At 34.2% G+C, this 23,763-nt stretch overlaps 1 protein-coding gene across 7 annotated transcripts in view; it reads right to left on the reverse strand.

Annotated features, from left to right (window-relative positions):
* Positions 1-23,763, reverse strand: part of LOC410304 (zinc finger homeobox protein 4) — a 429,015-nt gene that overhangs the window by 276,888 nt on the left and 128,364 nt on the right. For all 7 annotated transcript variants that reach the window (XM_026443963.1, XM_026443961.1, XM_006562416.3 and 4 more), the window contains one exon: positions 3,596-3,631. The gene's annotated coding sequence lies outside the window, so the exon portion shown is untranslated. The remainder of the gene's footprint in view (positions 1-3,595; positions 3,632-23,763) is intronic.

Raw genomic sequence — 23,763 nt, forward strand, 5'->3', positions numbered from 1 at the left:
AACGAGGTGGAGTGGAGTGTACTTGTATTAATGAAGTTTATCGAGAGAGAGAGACAGGTTCTTCGTGATCGATCGATCGTGACAGGTTAAGATGTAGATGTAATTTTCCAAATTAAGTTTGACAGCTTGATGCATGTACGCGTGTTGTTGCTTCGTTCTTTTTCTTCTTCCTCTTCTTTTGTGAAAACTGGTTCTCGAAAGAGCGATCGGAATTGTTGGTCTCGTTCTGAGAGGGGATTAATGGGGATTTGTATGCGATTCAAGGTTTTTGGATGGAAGATTAATTTAGAGAAAAGCTTGTCGTTTGAAACGTTTCTAATGGAGATACGTATTTCTACGTATGCGTTGCAAATTTCATGTTCTAACACTGATCTCTCCCTTTTCCTTTGTGTGCCGATGATAGATGAAAGATAATTGAATATTAATGCATACATAAATTAAAATATATAATGTAAGAACTTACGAATTAATTATAATTTGTTGATATTAAAATAATGTATTCTTATTCCATCTTCCGTTATCCATTCCTGTTCCAGGAATCGTTTCGTGAAACATTAGCAGCTACAAACGAAACGAATAAAGCCTGCCATCGATCTTCGTCAAAATTACAATCACCACGCTTCTACCACGACCAATCGTAATCAGAGTCACACTTATATAGTCCTATAATTTCGCGCTTAATATTTGAAACTTTCTTCAAAGGAAAAGAAAAGAAAAAAGGGAATGCAATCGATGCATAATTAATAATCCAATTTTTCATTAAATCTAACGAACGAGGATAAATTTGCGCGAGAAATTCAACGGGTGCTCGTTAAGCAATAACATCTAAAACGGTAATTACAAAAGTTTAAATTGCCTATTTACATCCACTCAAGAATCTCGCCAAGTGTGCCAGATTTTTGCCGATACTTATCGAACCAATTTGTATACCAAATTGCCGATAAGTGGAATAACAAGTTTCAACGTGTTCCTTAACCGATACAAATTTCTCCAAACAAAATCTTTCACAAATCTACGCGCGTTTCATCGAATTAAAAAACTTACCAACCTCATTACAGATCGTTAATTCTATCAAAAATCAATATCTGAAATAAATTTATTTCTATTTTCTTCTCGAAACGACACGCGTAATAATTTTTCCAAAATAATTCACGCTCGATAACCATTAATTTAATGATCTTCTAATAAGAAGTCGTTCGATTTATAAATCCAATAAATCTTCCATATATTTTTACATACAATCTTATTTATCGATTTGAAACAATCCACTAAAAGAATATAAAAATCCCAAGAATTTCCTTCTTATACAAAATTAAAATTACCACATCTAGATATTTCTTCCTTCCTCTTTAATTCGTGCCCAAATTTAAAACAACTTCAAGCGTGAACTCTCTCCTATATAAATTCCCTCGTCGATCACACGGAACCAATATCGAGTTCCTCCGTTGCTCCATCGCACGCGGCGTGAAGATTAGCCGTGGCACGCGCGGCGAAGCATCGCGAATACCATGATTCCGGCGGATGCCAGCTGGGAAACGTGTCCGCGCGATGACATTGGCGAGTAGGAGAAAACTGTTGTCGCGCTGCGAGGGAGACGAGAAAAAGGAAAGGAAAGAAAAGAAGAGAAGAGGAGGAGGAAGAAGAAGAAGGGAAAAAAAAAAAGAAAAGAAGATGATCTGCGTAAACGCGGAACACACGAGGGATAGAGAGATAGGAAGGGAAGGGAAGGGAAGGAAGGCGCGTTCCGCTTTATCAGCGCGCGCCGCATGCCGCGGCGTGTTTCCATTAATTCGCGTCGCGGGGCGAACTCGTGCCCCGTTGGAATGCCCGCGTGTTGAGGCCCGCGAGAGGAGAGAAGTCGTTAGAGGACTGCGTGCCGTTCCGCCGCCCCGGCAACCGGTTTCCCCATCGGTGATTCGTCGTTAATCCGCCGATGGAGAGTAAGTAATCGCGCGACGACCACCTCGAGTGTGGTTACACGATCGCGCTGTTTCGCGCCGCTCAGGAAGGGAGGAGGGGGGGAGGCGGGAGGGAGTTGTCCCGATTCCTTTCATTTTTCGGGAAGGGAAATTGAAGGATGAGAATGTAAAAGCGAGTGTCGATTAAGCTCATTAAGGATTTGTAATAGTGGAATTGATTATATTTTCTTGATAATTCGTTTCAATATAATTTGTACTCTCGTTTGATTCACGCTTGATTAAAAAATTTATTTATTTTATTTTATTTTTTTTTAGTTATTTATCGATTATGTTATATTGATTTGAATAAGCCCGCGCAAACTTCAGTTGCTCGAGCGGGATTTTTGAATATTGAATTTTGAGGTTTGACTCCTCCTCTTAAAGAAGAAGAAACTGCGGTTATAATACTTATTTTATTTTTAATTTTCTTGATAATTCAATGTAATTTGTATTCTAATTTGATTCACGTTTGATTAAAAAATTTCTTTATTTTTGAGTTATTTATTGATTATATTATATTGATTTGAATAAGCGCAAACTTTAGTTCTTTCAGAGCGGGTTTTTTGAATATTGAATTTTGAGGTTTGACTCCTCCTCTTAAAGAAGAAGAAACTGCGGTTATAATACTTATTTTATTTTTAATTTTCTTGATAATTCAATGTAATTTGTATTCTAATTTGATTCACGTTTGATTAAAAAATTTCTTTATTTTTGAGTTATTTATTGATTATATTATATTGATTTGAATAAGCGCAAACTTTAGTTCTTTCAGAGCGGGTTTTTTGAATATTGAATTTTGAGATTTGACTCCTCCTCTTAAAGAAGAAGAAACTGCGGTTATAATATTTATTTTATTTTTAATTTTCTTGATAATTCAATATAATTTGTACTCTCATTTGATTCACGCTTGATTAAAAAATTTCTTTTTTTCTTCTTATTTTTAAGTTATTTATCGATTATATTGTATTATATTGATTTGAATAAGCCCGCGCAAACTTCAGTTGTTTGAGCGGGATTTTTGAATATTGAGAGTTGAAATGATATTTTGAGTAGAATCTTTTGAGATTTGATCTCTCCTCTTAAAGAAGGAGAAACTTATAATATTTATTTTTAATTCTCTTGATAATTCGTTTTAATATAATTTGACTCTCATTTAATTCACGCTTGATTAAAAAATTTCTTTTTTTTCTTTTTTTTTGAGTTATTTATTGGTTATATTGATTTGAATAAACCCGCGCAAACTTTAGTTCTTTCAGAGCGGGTTTTTTGAATATTGAATTTTGAATATTAAGAGTTGCAATGATATTTTGAGTAGAATTTTTTGAGATTTGATTTTAATTCTCTTGATAATTCGTTTCAATATAATTTGTACTCTCATTTGATTCGCTTGATTAAAAAATTTCTTTTTTTTCTTTTTTTTTGAGTTATTTATTGGTTATATTGATTTGAATAAGCCCGCGCAAACTTTAGTTCTTTCAGAACGGGTTTTTTGAATATTGAATTTTAAATATTAAGAGTTGAAATGATATTTTGTTTATATCTAATTATCGATTTTCTTAATTTTATTTTTCAATGTTCAGTCTATGAGATTTTAAGATATAAGATAAGATATTTGGAAGAGGAATTTTTTCACTCACCAAGTAAGTTCGCCAGCGTAGAAGTAGAGGTTCCTTCTGTAACAACAAGAAGATAAAATTTCAAAGAAAATATTACAAGTAAACTATCTTATTTTGTATTTGTGCGCGTTTATTAATGCCGCTAGCCAATCGTTTAGCAAATATTGCGTCGCAATTTCTTACGCGTCATCGATGTATTAATTACGTGTTAATAAATCTCGTATCTCTTGCTCAATACATAGGATTAGTAATACAATATTGTGCAACGTTACATTTGATCCAACTTATTTATTTTTTTTTTTTCTTTTTCTAAGATGAAAATAATTTTTCAAAGACAAAGTAACAATTAACATATTTTCCGCCGCATGAGTCACGCGTATCCCACGCTCAATTTGTTATTCAAATATATATTCTGAGAAATATATATCGATAATTATATAGAAACAAATAATTTTTGATCCGATATTAATTAATAATATTTATTAAGCGTTATTTTAGATTTTTAACGATATAAAATAATAATTTAAAAATATCTTCAAAATTATTGGAATAAAAAATATAAAATATTGGGATGAAATTAAATTTGATTTTTGATTTATTTAATATAAAATATAATATTTTGTCCTTGCGAATATAAACGATGTAAAGGAGAAAGAAAATACAAATTTAATGAAGCTGTCAAACTGCGTATAATAAATCTGTATGACTCGTTTCACGATTATTAAGTGTTCTATATAATGAATATAACTAATGAATATGCACATTGTCTCTCTTAATAAACTGCTGCAACATAACAAATTTAAATGTTAATTCCATCTTAATTTTTCAATCAGTAAAGACGAATCAATTCGTCATTTCAATCGTCAATCTTATAAATTTATTACTTTCTTTATTTCCCCATTTTTTTTTTTTTTTTTTATTTACTCAAATTAACTTTTAATTCCACGATCATTAAAAATTCCATATTAAGAGAGATAAATAATTGTACTTTTCGAAAGAGTAAATTTTTTACCTCGTCCATTAGCAAATGTTCAATCATTTATTATTTTATTTATTTATTTATTTTTCTCTTTTTAAGACTTTAATTAGTCTTTCCTAGTATATTAATAACATTTTCAATAATAAAAAGTACAAGGAAACTTTCACAACGAAATCACGTATCACAAGTTGAGTATCTTATAAACAATTCTTTCCTTTACAATTTTTAATTAATCTACAATCAAAAACTCACGTTTAAAATTTTAATATTCTAAGAAGAAAAGGATGTTAACACTTGGAACGTCATGAAAACTCGTTTCTTATTTCCCTTACTATTTCTATCTCGAATTTTACAATTTTCGTCCTGCCTTAAATACACTATTACTAGCCGTGTAAAAAACGAGCGAGGTGAAGTGAGCCGAGAGACACTCGCGTGCACGCACGCGCAGTATTATTATATTTCACTCCACGTGGAAAGCCAGGGATAATTTGCGCGAACGAGCCGCAATTATTTAAGGGTTTGCATATGTAAGAAGGGTGGCTACCGGGTGGCTATAGTTATTTCAGCCGCCCGTGTTGTACGCATAACCTCTATCGATTCGCTTTCGTTTGCGAGACGTTCGTCTTTTTCGTCGACTGATAAACTCTTCGTTGATAACTAATTAATCGTGTGATTATTATCGATCGGATGATTTATTTCCAACAATGATTTTTATTATTAAATTATTATTGTTATATATATATATATATTATTTGGAGGTTATGTTATTGGTTTTATAGGTTAGGTTAGGTTAAGTGAGAAGAAAGTAAAATTTTAATTCTTATCCGAACGATTATTTATATAATTTATTAGTTTCGATATAGTTTTCGAAAGAGAGTGATATTACGAATTTCTTTGAAATAAAAAAAAATGTTAATTGCAATTCGATCAATGTTACTTTGCAACAGTGTTGTTAATAAGAGATATTAATCGAAACGTGACACCGTTATAAGTTATCATTTTCAAGTTCTCATTAATACAAGTTGTTTAAGACTATTACACGAGGCCTTCATTGCACGGAACGAAAGTGACTTTCCGCGTGTGTCTCCCGTAAGCTATGAAGCTGAACGACCACCTGATGTGTAGGCGTCGAAACCAAGTGTGCAATAAACCTGAATCGAGAAAAATCGAATCCTTTTTTTTCTTTTTTTTTTTTTACTTCTCTTTTGATTCCTATGACTGCGCGCTTGTAAACTGCACGATTGCATTGCGATTTAAGCTGAAATCAATCTGGCAATAAAATGTAGCGATGCATAAATATTAAAATATAGACAAAATCAAAATAATAAAATGAAATCGATATATGATTTTGAAAATTATTTCAAATATCATTTTATTAATAAAATGTATCGAAACTTGGTTTTTGCATCTACAACTTTTAAATTTTTATCAATTCCTCGTTTCGAAATCCACGTTTTTGCAAAATTTCAAAGATGGAACTAATTCAGAGGACTAAAATTATAATTCAGAGCCTTTTACAATTCGTTAATTTATGATGAATATCTATAATTTTTCATACTGCTTTCAGACTTATTATCTTAAGATGAATATCTGTCACACATGCAAATGGAACTTTTTAAAATTTCAAATTATTCCCAGACGAATATTCGAAAGGTTTCATTGACTTGTACATGACAAGCATGATCGTATAATAATCGTGACACATAAACAAGTCCACGCGCCCTGCCAGAACCGCGACGACAACGGCGTCGAAGGTGGCGGTTCGAGTGGCGGTTCAGGGGGTGATTATGAGCGGGTAAGTGCCGCCGTCCAGTTTTTATTCTCCCCTGGACGCCCTTCACCCCTATCGCGGCAACTATCCCCCCCACTTTTACCGTGGCTCAACTAAACCCCAACGGATCAATACGCTAAAACATTGCCACTTCGGGACGACGGCGTGTAAAATCGGAAAGAGACAATAGCGATTTTTTTTTTATCCATCCAAAGTTAAATAATAATTCGCTTTTTCAAATTCTCTTAAATTATTGAATAATAATGTTACATATATAAGCCAGTTCCTTTTACAAATATTATCACTTTTAAGAATAATTGAAAAAATTGTAATTTAAAAAAAGAAATATTCTTAATTTAATAATTTATCCAAGATTTATATTCGAAACGATCTTTCAAGATTCATTTTAATACGATCCAATCGCGGAATTTATTTCCAATCTTCTTCAACTCGCTGCGCATTCAACGTTATCTGCGTACGATCAGACGCCGGTACAACCCCTCCCCCTCTCAACTAGCCACGCTAGGAACCCGATATCTCCGTTTCAGCTCGAACAGAAAGACGAAAGCAGAGGATTTTCGGGAAAGGTAATAACATCGAGTCTGACTGAAGAGCGGGAAAGACGGATGGACGGACATCCGTGGCCTACCGCAACCCCCTGTTGCAAGACACTCTCTTCCCATGGAGCGCACGCACGTGAATTCACGTGCACGATAACGTTACTCTTATTGTACACACGGTCGATATATCGATTTGGTGGACTCGCCGCGCCAGTGAGCAGGGGCGATGTGTGTGTGTGTGCGTGCGCGTGTGCCCTGCCCTGTGGTCACTTGTTGCCTTCCACCCCCGGGGGGGTTGTCCTCGGCCTTGTCCCTCTGTGTTTGGGGAACCGCTTGTCCAACGACAAACCACCACGCTCGGAAGGGAGAAGATGTTTCCTCGCGGAGGAGGATCAGCCTCGAGGAATTCGAGCAGGATTCCGGTGTCCGCTTTCTTTTCTCCTCCACGGTTGACGGAGGTCAGTAGTGAACGATGTGTATCGAATTCGTCGGAAGGTCCATCGGAGATCGGTGTGCTCTGATTTCGAAAGGAATCGCGCGATTCGAAATCTGAGAATTCTTCGCTGGCGAATTTCTTTTATAAATCTATCGCGAGAATATATTTTTTTTTTTATCCATCCAAATGGTTTCCTGAATTTTATCAAACTCGATCAATTAAAAAACAGCTGTTTCCTTTATCGGAGGAATACGCGTTTCCATTTTATAATAGTATTATAATAGTTTCAGTAACTAAAATTAATTCATGAACTTTATTTTTTTTAATTGTAAATAGAATATATTATTCTTTTTAATTTTAAATAGAATATATATTTCATAATAGTTTCAATAACTAAAATTAATTCATGAACTTTATTCTTTTTAATTGTAAATAGAATATATATTTCATTTTATGCAAATAAATTTTATATATTAAAAAAATTACTAGCATGCTCAACAATTTTTTTAATTCATTTTATTTTATTTTTATTTTAGATTTAAATAAAGATATATTTGTTATTTTAATCTAATTCTATATTCGATTAATTATTTTTTATTAATTAGATTCTTAAATAAATTTAATATTCAAAATTTTAATCTTATATTTTATAATAAGTATCAATTATACACATTTTTAATTTTAATATTTAATTATCCAATATATTTATATATTTATAATTTTACTAGCTTTTGTAATTAAATGAAATTTAATTTTTATAGATAGTTACAGCTAAAATTTATAAATGAGTTTCATTTTTTTTTTAATACTATCAAGATTTTAATATTTAATTTTAATATTTAATTATGCAATATATCCAATTTTACTAGCTTTTGTAATTAAATGAAATTTAATTTTTATAATTAGACTAAAATTTATAACTGAGTTTTATTTTTTTTTTAATAATTATCAAGAATATTAATTGTCACTCGAATTGGATTGGGGGAATAAAGTTTCATCTTAGAGAAGAGGGAGAGTCCAACACATTCCATAAGTCAATTCATTTACAGGGCATAAATTTGCCTCCGCGTTATAAAAATTACAACATTTATCTTATCTTATTATTTCGTGTACAAAACGGTTCCTCTTGGCTACCTTTCGAGTGGAAATAAAGGAAAAAAGAAAAAGAAAAAGAAGGATCCGCGGCGGAAAAACACGGAAACCCCGAGGATTTCGATTCGCCGCCGCGGGGGCGATCGATTATTCGATAATTTCGTGTCCTCTCCACGAACATGGTTTTTCGAGATTATCCTTATCGCGGGCAGGGTAAAGATAGGTTTTTAAACAGCCGATAATGGCGCCCTTGTCGTTTCCCTTCTCTCTCTCTCTCGAGTGTTTCACAGGCAAACACGGACGCGACGAAACTTTCCTTATCTCGGCCGAGGATTCAAAGATATTGATTTTATATCCTGTTTTTATTCTGCCAGAGTCTGAGTCTTACTGGTCCTAATTCTCTGGTCCTAGTTTTAGAATTATGAGAGGGATTATCGGTAAGAGTCGAGGTTATGAAACGATTGTGCAAAAGGGGGGATGAGAGGATCCGCCATCGTTATATTTATCTAAGCGTGTTGATAAAGTTTCTTTAAAAATCTTTCCCTGGCCTTTTAAAAGGCTCGTCCGAAGATTGAATTAAAGGGTAATCATCGATCAGATTTCCAGGAAACGCGCATCATCGTTCCGTGTCCGCTTTTTTTTCCTTTGTCGAGATCGGTTTCCTGGAATACGTCTTCCAATAAAATTCAACAATGATAATTGTTGACTCCACGGTGATAATTATTCACGGTGGACCGTTATAATAGGCGGTTGACCATTTTTTACAACCGATAATTAGCGCTCTCGCGCGTTATCTTCCATCTGAACGCGAAACCGTGTCTATGTCCACCCGTGTCTATACCCGGGTTTCTCTCTTTCTCTCTAATTATCGTCTGCCATTGTCTTTTTATTACATTGTTGTCGATTCGGTGAACCCTGCCGGCTCAGAATGCCGTCCGTGTCATGCCGAGCCTCGCATTGTTCCCACAATGGAAACGAGTTCACGAGTATCTCACCTAGTGTAAATTGGAACGTACTTTTTAATTTATTAAACTATGTTAAAATCAATGGAAATCGTTAATCGTTTCTCTTTGCTTCCAATACGTACATCTCTTCGGCCACGAATTTCAAATTCAAGCAAAAAGATCTTAGGATCCGTTAATCCGATTTTCCTGCGAAGAATAGGTAGAGGCGTACATCTAACGACGTCCGAGATCGCGTACGTGGGAAACACGGGCCGCGCTGCTCTCTGCTGCAGGGATTATATAATATTCAATTTTAGCATGCGTGCGACCCGTCTTAATCCAACCATTACGTCTAATTGGTCGAGATTAGCTAATATCCTTGTAGTGATTAGGCCGTGTCTGTGGCCACGGCTCGTTTAGATTGAAGCCAATTCCCCCGAGCGTGTACCGCATGCATCGCTGTTCCACGTCCAAGGATCGATAGGCTGATCAAACATTATTACCAGGAGAAACCTCGAACCGTTCTTTTCACGCGGGGGGATTGCTTCGATGGAAAATACGTGGCTCTGAAAGGAATTCGAATTGGGAGAAGAGAGAGAGAAAAGGAGTTGATCTAAATGTCGTCGTTAAAAATGATCGTTGAAGGCGCGCGCCATCTGTGTCACGGCTTATTCTAATTGCGTATCATTGTGAAAGTTGGGAAGACGATATGTGCCTCTTACTTTTATATTGTAATCTCAATGATCGAATTATGAATTATTGAGAGAGAATGTAGAAAAGAGAAAGAAGATTAAAGTTACTTAATTAACCTAACCTAACTCTTGTCATTTCAATTTTAAGTCGATACTTGTTCCTTTTTCGCTTTGCTCATCGATCTTGCTTGAATCTGTGAGAATAATATTGCATAAGAAAAGATAGGAATTTTCTTTTTTCTTGTGTCTAGATTTCTCGAAATATTGTTCAGTCAACGAATCATCATTTGGAGTAAACATTAACCTTAATTAACCTAACCTAACTCTTGTCATTCCAATTTTAAGTTGATACTTGTTCCTTTTTCGCTTTGCTCATCAATCTTGCTGGAATATCTGTGAGAATAATATTGCATAAGAAAAGATAGGAATTTTCTTTTTTCTTGTGTCTAGATTTCTCGAAATATTGTTCAGTCAACGAATCATTATTTGGAATAAACATTAAGTTTAATTAATGTCTAACCTAACTCTTGTCGTTTCAATTTTAAGTCGATCTTGCTTAAATATATGTGAGAATGTTGCATAAGAAAATGAAAAGATTGGAATTTTCTTGTATCTAGATTTCTCGAAATATTGTTCAGTCAACGAATCATCATTTGGAGTAAACATTAACTTTAATTAACCTAACCTAACTTTTGTCATTTCAATTTTAAGTCGATACTTGTTCCTTTTTCGCTTTGCTCATCGATTTTGCTGGAATATTGCATAAGAAAAGATAGGAATTTTCTTTTTTCTAGATTTCTCGAAATATTGTTCAGTCAACGAATCATCATTTGGAGTAAACATTAACCTTACCACGATAAATTCATGCCTCTTTACCGAGAGGGGGGTTCGCAAACCTATAATTTAATAACCAGCTGCTTCGTTTCCATATAATGCCGCCACTCGGTTAGACGCGAGTAAACACGCTAGAGTGCTCTTTTTAGTAACTTCTTAGGCAAGAAAGCGATCTTTTCGAGAATGCTTCAACTACAAACGATTCTTTGCCTCGTTGTGCGTCGAGAGATTAGCAATATTTCATAACGAGATTTAGTTTCAGCTTGTGCAATTATACTTCTCCAAGTTTTATCCAAGAATTAAAGTTTACGCGAAATATTAAGAATTGATTCGTGAAATCGTATTATTTCATTATTTATATATTAATATAATGTGTACGAATTTTATGATGAGATTTTATAGGTTTAAATATTAATGGAAATAATTGAACATTTCGAATAATAGATTGAAACATCATAGATGATTTTACGATTTTTCTTCAAAAGATAAGATTCCATCGCTTGACAAGGTAAACTAAACAAGGTTAAAGATACGTTCTTTAAACATCCTATTCATTATCATGTAAATATCGATAATCACATTCCTTCATCAATTTCTCCCTGTGAAATATTTTTCTTTTTTTTCTTCGCTTAATATTATTATCAATCTGAAAGAATAATCGTAACGATATAATTTTTAATACTCGATTCATTCGCTCATATTTGTAATTACATTAATCGTATAAAAATATTACTAGAACTAGATATTGATAAGTTGAAAAGAAAAAGATATATTTCTCTAATTAAATAACTGTTGGAAATTGGAAAAAACCAATAATTTTATCGGTTCGTAAAAACCCGTATCGTCACCCGTGTTTTTTTTCAAACATTATGTATCTCTAAACAATCGTTGCATTACGAAAGACCAACCGACAACTTTCCTCCTACAAAGCCTACAATTTTCCAATTAATCGATAATTAAATCATTGTTCCTCCAACGATTCTACACGCAAGAAAGAAGGAAACGAAAAAAGAAAAATTATAAAACGAAGAAAAACGAGGGAATCGCCGCCTATCCATTACCCGTTATCAGGTTTAACGCGTGGCTTATCAACGTAAACTCCGTGTTCCTCGCCTTCTACATACCGGTCAGCCGGCCACGTCATATCTTACACGCCGGTTGAAGGAAGATCCCTCCGCTTTGCCGGCTAGTGTTACAAATCTGGCCCGCGAAAGGGCGGGGATGTCGGCTGTCTTGTCTGTGCTACCAACTCGCCTGTAAAGAACCTATCTCCCCCCCTCCCTGCCCCCACCATTCCCCCACCTCCTTGTCCCTATAGTTTTATATTTTCCCCGCTAAAAACCCTCTTCCTCTCCGTCTCTCTCTTCTCGTTCTCTCTCTCTCTCCTTTTATCTCCTCCTTTCTTCTCTCTTCCCCCTCCCTCCTCCCCTGCATAGGTCGGGGATCCTTCGCGGGGCCCAGGTAGCCTAGGCGAGAGAGAAAAAGGTGGACGCGTGTGCAGTCGCTCTCTCGTGTGAAGTCGACATTACCACGGCCTGTTCCACGGCCAGGTGTGTAAACAAGGCTTGTCACTTTCGCCCGTGACAAGACCGCCGAGGGACCATCGTCGTTTTCGTTTTCGCTGGATCTTCCTCTCTCTCTCTCTCTTACTTTTTCTCGTGACGTGTCTTTTTCACCCAGAGACACCCACTGGAAGATCAGGCCGATGAACGAGTTAAGAAGAAATAATTAGAGGTTCTCTCATCCCTACTGAGGAGGTTTGTCCTCGATGATGTTTCGAAGGAACGAATAAGGGATGGTCGATTCGAGGAAGAATTGTTGGATTTGGTTTGACAATCGATAGGGGGATCCTGTTTGTCTATGGGGTGGATGGTGGGTTCGGAGAGGTGGAAACGATTAATTTCTTAAGTTTACGATGATGGAGGATGTATGGATTTACGGGTAGGTGGGGATAGGTCGGGGAGGGAGGGGGGGGTACTTGGAAGGAATGTTGGTTTGGGATGCAACTGGTGCGGCGAGAGATTCCTCAAGCTGTGATAAATGTGGCATTCTTCTCGTTTTTGATATACGATACCTGCGAGGGATATTGCGAGGGACTGTATGACTGTTGTATACGCACGTTATTACGTGTTTGAGTTTTGATACGGACGGTGTGGATCGAGTTCGATGGTGGTTTCAGAACGTGTGTAAAAAAATTTTTGACGAAGCTTGTAGTAGACACGATTCAACGAATTTTTAAGTAATGTCAAGTAATTTTTTTTATGCAATTTCAATAATATTTCATCTGTCTTTTCGTATCATATTCATAATCATTTTAAAAGGATTTTTACAATCTAATATTAGCTATACAAAAACTTGATATTAAAAATAACTAAAAAAATCTAGGGATCACTAGTTTATATTCGTATAATTTTAAAATATTATGAACATTCTATATATATAGAGTAATATATAAGTAATGTCAAGTAATTTTTTTTAAGCAATTTCAATAATATTTCATCTGTCTTTTCGTATCATATTCATAATTATTTTAAAAAAATTTTTACAATCTAATATTAGCTATATAAAAAATGGATATTAAAAATAACTAGAAAAATCTAGGGATCACTAGTTTTTGCACTCGTATAATTTTAAAATATTATAAATTCTATACATATATACATGTTATACATATCAGAAAGAAAGATGCACAAGTATAGATTTCTTTCTAGATTTTTGATCTAGGAACTAATCATTAGAATATTATCTATATTGTAAATAAAAATTTAAATATAAAACGTCATTTAAATCATTTTCATTGTCTCATCTGAACAAAATAAGAAATATTTCTTTCAATATTCGACATTTACTCAAATATAAATATTCCTCCAAAGAGGATGAAAAAAAAAAGATGTATCAAAATGAAAAAGATCCGTTCCTAACTTTCCCTCCAAAAGTTGGGCGGAAAAGGAAAAGGAAACGAGCGGAGAGCAAAGAGAAAAAAGAAAAAGAGAAACAGAAAAACTTGGAGGCACAATCTTCTCACCGAACCCTCGAAATAATCTCAACAAATAATCCTCGCAATCCAGGCGCGACTGCGACCAGCTTCGAGTCACGCTCGCTCTCCTAAAGCGACCGTTGGAGACACACAAAAGAGAATCGGCCCGCTCTCTGAATGGACTTTTCCAGGTATTCGAGGCCGGAAGATTCCACCGTGTGGAGAGGCCTCCGCGTGAAAAAGCTTGGCTGACAGAAAGAAAGAAACGGATGAAGCCTAAGGAGGGCGCGAACGGAAAGATCAACGTTGAACGCGATGAAACAAGGGTCTGTCACAAGGTATTTTCTTTGAAAATTTTACCGGGAATCGAACGAATTTGAGAAAACTATAATATTGGAAAATCGAATTTTCTGTCAAATCCATAAATTTTTAAATCATTTCAAGTTTCTCTATCGATTATCGTCTTACTCGATTCACAAAATCTCCTAATTTATTGAAATTTCCCTAAATAATATTAATTCTATCGTGCTAAGGAAATACAAAGTGATGTCGTTATTATCAGATTGATTGCAAGAAAACTCGGTTCATTTCTTTCTTCAAATCATAATAGCGTGCATTGAATGTGTAATCAACTCTCACGGTGATGAAGATTTACTAGTCCAGTGAAAAGCTACTAAACCTGTCCACCTAGATGACACCGGTCATCTCGTATCTAGAATGCATTTCCATACATTAACCCTCCACGTAGTCCGCATTGCTAACCGCAGGTTTTTTTTTCCTCCTCTTTCCTCTATCCATCGCGCTCTCCAGCGTGCTTTCTCTTTCTTTCACGATCTTATTTTGTTTCATTGCTTCTTTTTTATGACTTCCTTTTATTTCTACTCTTCCAGGCTCTTTTTCTATTATTGTTATTCTTTTATAAGAAAGTTTATTCTAGTTTTCTTTATCCTCGTTGCAAAAGAATTACGAAAATTAAAGCGAACAGGTAAAGACAAAATTTTAGACGAAAATTATTCGTATACGCTATGATAATCAAATTTCAAATTTTTCTTTGTGATGCAAAAATTTGAATAGATGTAAATTTCTTTCTAATCTCATAAATTTTCACAATTGATATTAAAAAATTTTAGATAAAAATTATTCGTATACGCTATGATAATCAAATTTCAAATTTTTCTTTGTGATGCAAAAATTTGAATAGATGTAAATTTCTTTCTAATCTCATAAATTTTCACAATTGATATTAAAAAATTTTAGATAAAAATTATTCATATACGCTATGATAATCAAATTTCAAATTTTTTGTTAATTCTCTGGTATTAAAATTCCGCGATGCAAAAATTTGAATAGATATAAATTTCTTTCTAATCTCATAAATTTTCACGATCGAACAATTATGATATTCGATTAAAAAAATTTCGTTACTTTAAATTATCTTTAAATTTTCTCATACTCGTTCTCGTATTCGCTTCAGCCTTTGCTCCTACTCCCTTTTATTTCCTTTCTCTACGCATCAATTCACGCTAGACCCAAGTTTTCCTAGAGTTATGATGGATAAGCTATGCACGAAGAAAATAACACAGTGGGGTGGTTTCATCCAACGAGCGGAGATTCCCATTCCGTTCCTCGAGGATTCCACAGTAGGCTGATCGGAATTTATCGGACCATAAGGCACTTTTATAACATCCCAGGCCACTGGCCTCCGTTCTCTAACGCTTTACGCGTATGCACAGCGTTAAAACGCCACCTAAATTTCGTATCGTTTATAGTGGCTCCTTTCTTTCTATTATTTCGTGGCAGGTGTTCCAATGCAGGTGTGTGGGTCTGGACACGAGATATATGTATATATATATATATTTTTCGTGGCAAAGAGAAATATTTATCACGGTGATGGTGTCTCGATCTGAACGATCCGCCATTACGAATTCGGTAGAAACACTTTTAATTTTATTATATTACGAACAATTTAAGAATTTTTATTTTTATTCTGTCTCTTTTAATTAATTGATAAATTATACAATCACTAAATACATTTCTCTTTTACTTTCCACGATAATTTTAATAAAAACTTTTTACGAAAACGATAATTCAAAGATTTAATTACAACAAGATCCTTCTGATCTAATTTTATATAAAAGGAATAATTTTCACAATAATCCTTATTACACATCATTCTCATCTCATGAAATTCGAAATTGGAAACGAGTCTCCGCTGGAGATCCATCTCCAAAATTCTTTCCAACTTATCAATCATCCATCTTCCGGGACTCTCCTCCTCCTTCTCCTCCTCCTCCTTCTTGGACACGATCGAGAGGCTTCAGACGAGATCATTAATAAAAATCGAAGCGCGATATCGCATAAGCATTTAAAGAGCGTGACGCGAGCTACGGGATAAGTGTCAAGTATCGGAGCAAAAGTTCAAACTCATCCAAGGTTTGGTGGGGGCAAAGGTTTTCTGGGAATTATGACGAGTTGTACGCTGACTAGTTCCCGCCGGGTGGTACGGCGAGGCCGGGCCTCATATTCGGTAATTAATTACAACCGGTGTCGAAGCTCGTATCCTTCGATCCTCACCCGAGATATCGGCAGGTATGCGTGCGTGTACTTGCGTACGACAAGCTTTTCTTCACCGGCAGCCACGCACACGAACGCGCGTCGTACGCGGAGGTGAGTCACGGTGAAGGATTAACAAGGTTTCGTGTACATTGTGCAAGTTGTGTACGTTCGATCTGTACTCTCTCTCTCTCTTTTTCTTTCTTTCTTCCCCTCCTTCCACTCAATTTCTCGCCTACGAGATTTTTTAAAAAGAAGGAGTAAATCATTTTTTGTTTTGGAGTTGTGAAAGATTATTTTTTAAATCAAAATTAGTGAAATTAAAATCAAGAAACACTATAATATTTACACTATGAAGTTCAACAGTTTTTATGATTAAAAAATTTTGCAAATAATTTCCATCAATTGATATCATACGTCAAATTATAGTATATATTTTTTAAATCAAAATTAGTGAAATGAAAATCAAGAAACACTAATAATATTTATACTGATGAAGTTGAACTGAAGTTATGATTAAAAAATTTTGCAAATAATTTTCATTAATTAATATTTATCATACGTCAAATTATAATGCAATTATAAAATATAATATATTTTTTAAATCAAAATTAGTGAAATGAAAATCAAGAAACACTGTAATATTTACACTATAAAGTTCAGGTTTTCATGATTAAAAAATTTTGCAAATAATTTCCATCAATTGATATTTATCATACATCAAATTATATAATATAGTATAATATAAAATATATTTTTTAAATCAAAATTAAATGAAATGAAAATCAAGAAACATTATAATATTTACACTATGAAGTTCAATAATATAGTATTCAATAATATAGTATTATAATATAGTATAATATAGTATGATATAGTATAATATATAATATAGTATAATATAGTATAATATATAATATAGTATAATATAAAATATTTTTTAAATCAAAATTAGTGAAATGAAAATCAAGAAACACTGTAATATTTACATTATAAAATTCAACGTTTCTTATGATTAAAAAATTTTGCAAATAATTTCCATCAATTGATATTTATCATACGTCAAATTATAGTATAATATATAATATATTTTTTAAATCAAAATTAGTGAAATGAAAATCAAGAAATACTGTAATATTTACACGATGAAGTTGAACTGAAGTTATGATTAAAAAATTTTGCAAATAATTTCCATCAATTGATATTTATCATACGTCAAATTATAATATAATATATAATATATAATATAAAATATATATAGTATAATATAATAGTATAATAAATATAAAGTATATATAAAATATAAATATAAAATATATTTTTTAAATCAAAATTAGTGAAATGAAAATCAAGAAACACTATAATATTTACACTATGAAGTTCAATGTCTTTATGATTAAAAAATTTTGCAAATAATTTCCATCTATTGATATTTATCATACGTCAAATTATATAATATAGTATAATATATAATATATTTTCCAATCAAAATTAGTGAAATCAAGAAACACTGTAATATTTACACTGATGAAGTTGAACTGAAGTTATGATTAAAAAATTTTGCAAATAATTTCCATCAATTGATATTTATCATAAGTCAAAGGCAGAATTACAACAAATCGGAACATCTTTTGAGCCTTGGACAACAGAAGTTGAGGGTTAATTAAGAAGATAGAATAATCGATCGATCGATTAACCGTTTCCAAATATCGTTAAATCTCGCGAGTATATGTGTAACGCACGAAAAGCCTTTAATTTCAGCGTGAAGCATCGCGACGAAGGCGCGGCCGCCCTAAGGGCACGACCACCTCTCTGTCTACACGTGTATTCATATTAGCGCTTAACAGGCCTCTCTTGCACACATTGTGCATCCGCTAGGTGGACGTGGAATATTATTCACCGGCCACGGCCACGGATTAAATAATTTATGATAATCAAAAAAACGAGACGTAAGTCACCCGTGCTGATTCCTACACGATGTAATTACAGTGTTTACCTGTATGCCAGGGTACTACGTCCGCCACGTTATTGGACGCTTTACTTACACGACGCTCCACTTTTTCTTATCCTCTTTTTCATTTTCTTTTTTTTTTCATCCTTTTTTTTCTTCGTTCGTTATAACGTAGTCGAAATTGATGGAAGGTGATACGCGTGAAAAATCATTCGAAAATGGAATTAATTATATATTAATTGGAATGAAAACTGAATCTTTTTAATGGGATTAATTGTTAATTGAATTTTTTTTTCAATCGTATTGGCAACTTAGAGTAAATTAAAAGGAGATGTTAGAGATAAGAAAGTATATTTATAAGTTTATTCGTTATTATTTATAACTCATTCTATGAATAATATTCCACTTTCGATACTTTATATATAAATAATTTTATGCAATATTTGATAGAATTTTTAATAATTTACAAATTCTTTTTCTTATAAAATTTAATTTTTCTCCTTTCGCATCCTTAAATTTCCGCATCTTCAATTTAAAAAGAGAGATAGCCAATTTCGCTCAACGCTTCTTCTTACGTTCCTCGATTTTTTGAAACGTCCAAATGTTTTGATTTATATTCCACGTCTCACCCACGGTTGCAGCCGCGTGATGTTGACTCGTTGACCGGTTTATGCCATTATACCATGCTTCCTCTGATCTCTCTCTTCCTCGTACCCTCTCATTCACATCATTCCTCCCTCCCTCCCTCCCTCCCTCCCTCTCTTTCATCGCTGTTCCACGTTTATAATTCTTAATAACACTCGATCGATTACGAAGCGTTTCCAGACGTTATCATTTCACGTCGTCACGCATCCCACAATGTTGCTAAAGTACTTACTTTAATATTTTATTAGTAGGGAGAATCCATCCGTTCGTCGTTAAGGAGAGCCTAGCTTTCTCATTTTTAATCTCAATTTTTTTTAAAAGAAGAGAATTTTCCATTCTCGAAAAAAACCTACACTAATTATAACAGATTTTCGTTAATTAATTGTTTATAATTAATGAATACAAAATTTTAATTACAAACATTATTCGAAGCTTGACTGTTCAACAATTAATTAAAAAAAAAAATCAGTCTAACGTTCGATAATCATAATCATAAGATTCTTCTCTTTGAAATATTTTCTCTTTCTTTAACCAAAACGTTAAAATTCGCATACCTACATTCATGAAAAAAATACAATAAATTTTTAGTTCCATAAATTCTTGAACTTGGGAATAAAGAATTGAAAGGGACAACGCATTCCAGACTAATCGTAAAATAAATCTGATCTGGAGGTCTAAGCACAGGTAGAGGAAGAATTATAACCGCGACGACAGTTCGAGGCGTGTTACGTGTGACGTATGAAAATTCGAAAAGGGTTGGTTTGGCGGGGAAGGGCGAGAAGAGAGAAAACCGGGGAGAGACTTTATGTACATGAGTCGAGGGAACGGATATACGAGCCATATTACAGACTGCTACTGCACACTTGCCAGGTTTTATAAGGCGCTTAAAATTTTATTCGTTATAAAATTCCCATCGTCCCCACCCACCCACCCACTACTGTCACTCGTTCATCCCGGATGCACGAGTGGAAATTTGGCGCGCGATAAAGGAAGGGATGATTCTTTCGTACCCTCCTTTCTTCTCTCTTCTCTTTTTCGCCTCTGAGTTCGAGTTCTTTCTTTCTTTCTCAGAGAGTTATCGTTAATTTATATTGAAAAAAGAAAACATAATCTTTACAATGTAAGTAAATTTCGCGTCGAGTTTGAAATTAATATAAATCCATTCGTTAAAATGAATTACCTTGTGCTTATCTTGCTACAAGACGCTACAAGTAAAAGATCAAAGTTCGATCAACTATGTTTATGGATAAAGGAGGATAACAATGAAACGATTAAACAGATTTAATATACATCTGCGAGTTAATTGATATTCATCCTTTTCGATAAGGATATCTTTGCACGTACTCATTGTTGTAATTTTGCGCGACAGCTTGATTAAATTACTTGTACAACACGCTATCGCGATAAGTATCTAGCTATACATTTAATTAACAGTGTCTCTCACTGACATCAACCTTTATCTAATCGTTAAAAAAATTATTATAGATAGTACAACAACGTATTAATGTAGCAAACCTTTCCCTTGAACAGAATCAAGTCTCTGACCTCATCTTACGATGATTCATTTGAAACCAACATCGTTTCATTGAAATCAATCCCTCAGAATCTTGCTAAAGAAAACCGATATCCATATAATTCCTAACTCGTCCAATTAAAACCAATCTCCTCTTTCCAAAAAGGAGGAAGATTTCGCGCCAACAGATTGTGCTCCAAGCACGAATATACGAAATTCGAGGAAAAGGAGAATTAAGATCGCATCGAAAAAAAGTGTCCCCTTCACAGGTAGCAGAGGGTGGAGATTCCTCCAAAGGAGAGAGAGAGAGAGAGACGAAAGAGAGGAGGGGAGTCGTCATCAGGGTAGAAGAGAGAGCGTGCTCGCACCAGAGCATTGTTACCGAGTTATGTCCGAACGACTGCGCCTGAATTCGACTTAATTTTCCCTAGAAAAGAGATTAAGCGAAAATGGCCGACCGGGGGAGCGCGCTTATTCTTCCGGAAACCTCTTAAAATATTCGAAACTGTTGCCGTAACGTTGCATTGTCGCCTTTCAAAAATCTTCCCTCCTTCCTTCCTCTCCTCTCCTCTTCACGGTTCCAGCTTAAGCGAATTTTAAACGACTCACGGTTGATTAATTGCGCGCTGGCCAATCCTTTTTCCTCGAGAGCAACGAAAGAATATAATCGAATTTCTAAACTGCACCAGATATTAAATTTAAAAACTTCTTTCCCTTCGAATCGTATTTTCGAAAAAGAGAAAAATTATTCAAATTTTTATACTCGTTTCACAAAAATCTTTCAAACGAATCTCTCCTATTTAAACGATTCGTATCATGTGGAAAATCTAAAAGCGAAAACGAACCGGCTAGCCTTCGAGCTTGCCAGGAGGCAAGAAACCGTAGAAACACGCTTTAATTCGCGCCAATGAAATTAATTATGAAGATAGAGGAGATCCTGGAGGATGTCGGTCGGCATCCTTGCATCCCTCTTCCCTCGTTTCCCGGAGGGAGGCGGCGGCCACGTCCTGCCTGTCGGGCTGCAACCAGTTTCGAACAGTTCGACGGAAACCAGTCGAGCGAGAGGAAACAGGGTCGCGGAAGGGAGGTGGGGGGACGTGGAAGAAGGATAGACGCTTAGCGGAGGGACTTACGGACACTTGGCCGCTCAATGGCGCGAATTTAAGAGCGCCAGCCGTTACGCTTCTCTTTCGTTAGCATAAATTAATTATTCTTCAAGGGAACTGGAAGAGAGAGAGAGAGAGAGAGAATGTGAGTCGCTTCTGAAATTATTATTTTTTCCAAGTTTGATTATCCGATGATAACTTAATTAATTACTTTTCCAGGAATAAGAAATACATTTTTCCTTGTTTATAATATAGTATAATATTAATGTAAATATTATCGTTGTCAGTTATTTTTATAATTAAAATTCATCATTCGAAAAGTATATATTTTTCAGTTTTTACTAGATTCTGAGAAGAGATGATCGATTCTTGAATTTTAGATTAACACGTTGCAATTATAATTTTCCTTTCACTCGTAAGCAGAGAGGAAAAGAGGGAGGCTAGGCATTTGAAATAGATCATTTGAAATATCTTCGAAAATATATATTTTTCAGTTTTTATCAGAACGGTTCCAAGAAATGATTCTCGATTCTTTTAGATTAACACGTTGCAATTATAATTTTCCTTTCACTCGTAAGCAGAGAGGAAAAGAGGGAAGCTAAGCATTTGAAATAGATCATTTGAAATATCTTCGAAAATATATACGGTTCCAAGAAATGATTCTCGATTCTTTTAGATTAACACGTTGCAATTACAATTTTCCTTTCACTCGTAAGCGGAGAGGAGAAGAGGGAGACTGGGCAGGAGATCATTCGAAATATCAATCGTTTCTCATCTTATCACAACCGTTGGTGTTCATTGTTTGCGCCGCAATGCGGTGCTCGCGAGGTGTTCGTAATTTGCCTCGCATGTAAGGAGTCCGTTTCATAATTATCCCCCCGGTCACATTGGAATCGATACTCGCCCCGTGAAGAACGGCCACTCGTAAAACGAGGCCTGGGCTCGGTTTAAACAGGCGTGGCGTACGAGTGATTTGATAAATGAACCGGTGTTTGATGGAATATGAGGATAGGAAATTTAATAATCTTTGCCAACGTTATTTTTAACGGGTGCTTGTCAAGATTTATCATAAATGCCTTTGACATTGTACAGAGACATTTTTATTTAAGTAAATGAATTGTAATTGTAATAATTCTTTTCCTATCATCTTCTTTCTTAGCATATAAAATAATTTAAGGGGGGGAAATATAATAGTATTTTGTCATTTTGTCTGAATAAAAACTTGGCTTTTTCGAAGGATGTTTAGAATAAGTGGAAATATTTGATAAATAATTATTATAGTTATTTCAATTGTGGTATATATCTCCCAAACTTTTCCAAAACATAGGAAGCAATAAATATATAAGAATAATTTGTGTCTGTCCATATAAATTCCTATACAATTATTAAAAAACGATATTATCAATTTAAAGTATCATTTATAATGTCTCAAAATCACGTTATTTCCATCACCTAAAAGGAAAGAAGAAAATCCAGTTGACAAACCAGTCCCATTAGAATCTCCGCTATCAATATCAGACTATTCAAATCGTTCGAACAAAAAGTTCTTCAAAAAAAAAAAAAAATATCTTACATATTTTCATATTCGCACAAAAAAGAGGTAAATTCGAATTTTAAAAAATATTTATATACCCGAAATTTTAACTTCTTTTTTTCAAACTTGAAGAAAATTAAATTTTTTTTACGTTTCATAAGAAGAATAAATTCCAGAACAACATTTCGGAAATCCGAGTTTTGATTTACAAAAATATGAAAAAGTTTAGAGAAGTTCATTTTAGAATTCGAAATTTACACTTACGACTTGCAAAGACTACCAAACATTATCTCCAAGTTTCTTGAATTTCAAAGTTCCAAGATCCCATCCCTGGGAAAAAAGGGATCGACAAAAATACCCACGACCGATCGACCGTGCACAATCGAAGAAAAAAAAAAAAAGGGAGGCGAAGGAATAAAACGAGGCATCCGGCTCGAATTAACGAACGAAAATTAAGCTCGATTAATTTTCGAGCAAAATCGTTCAATTACCCTTTGAAAGATGTATAATATTCGATTAAAATTTATTCATTCATAGATAAAGAATATCTTGCGCGATGACTTTGACTTTTTTTTTTCTTTCCTTTTTGCGATGCGTATAAT

Source organism: Apis mellifera, linkage group LG11, assembly GCF_003254395.2.
Source record: "Apis mellifera strain DH4 linkage group LG11, Amel_HAv3.1, whole genome shotgun sequence".
Classification (NCBI taxonomy): domain Eukaryota; kingdom Metazoa; phylum Arthropoda; class Insecta; order Hymenoptera; family Apidae; genus Apis; species Apis mellifera.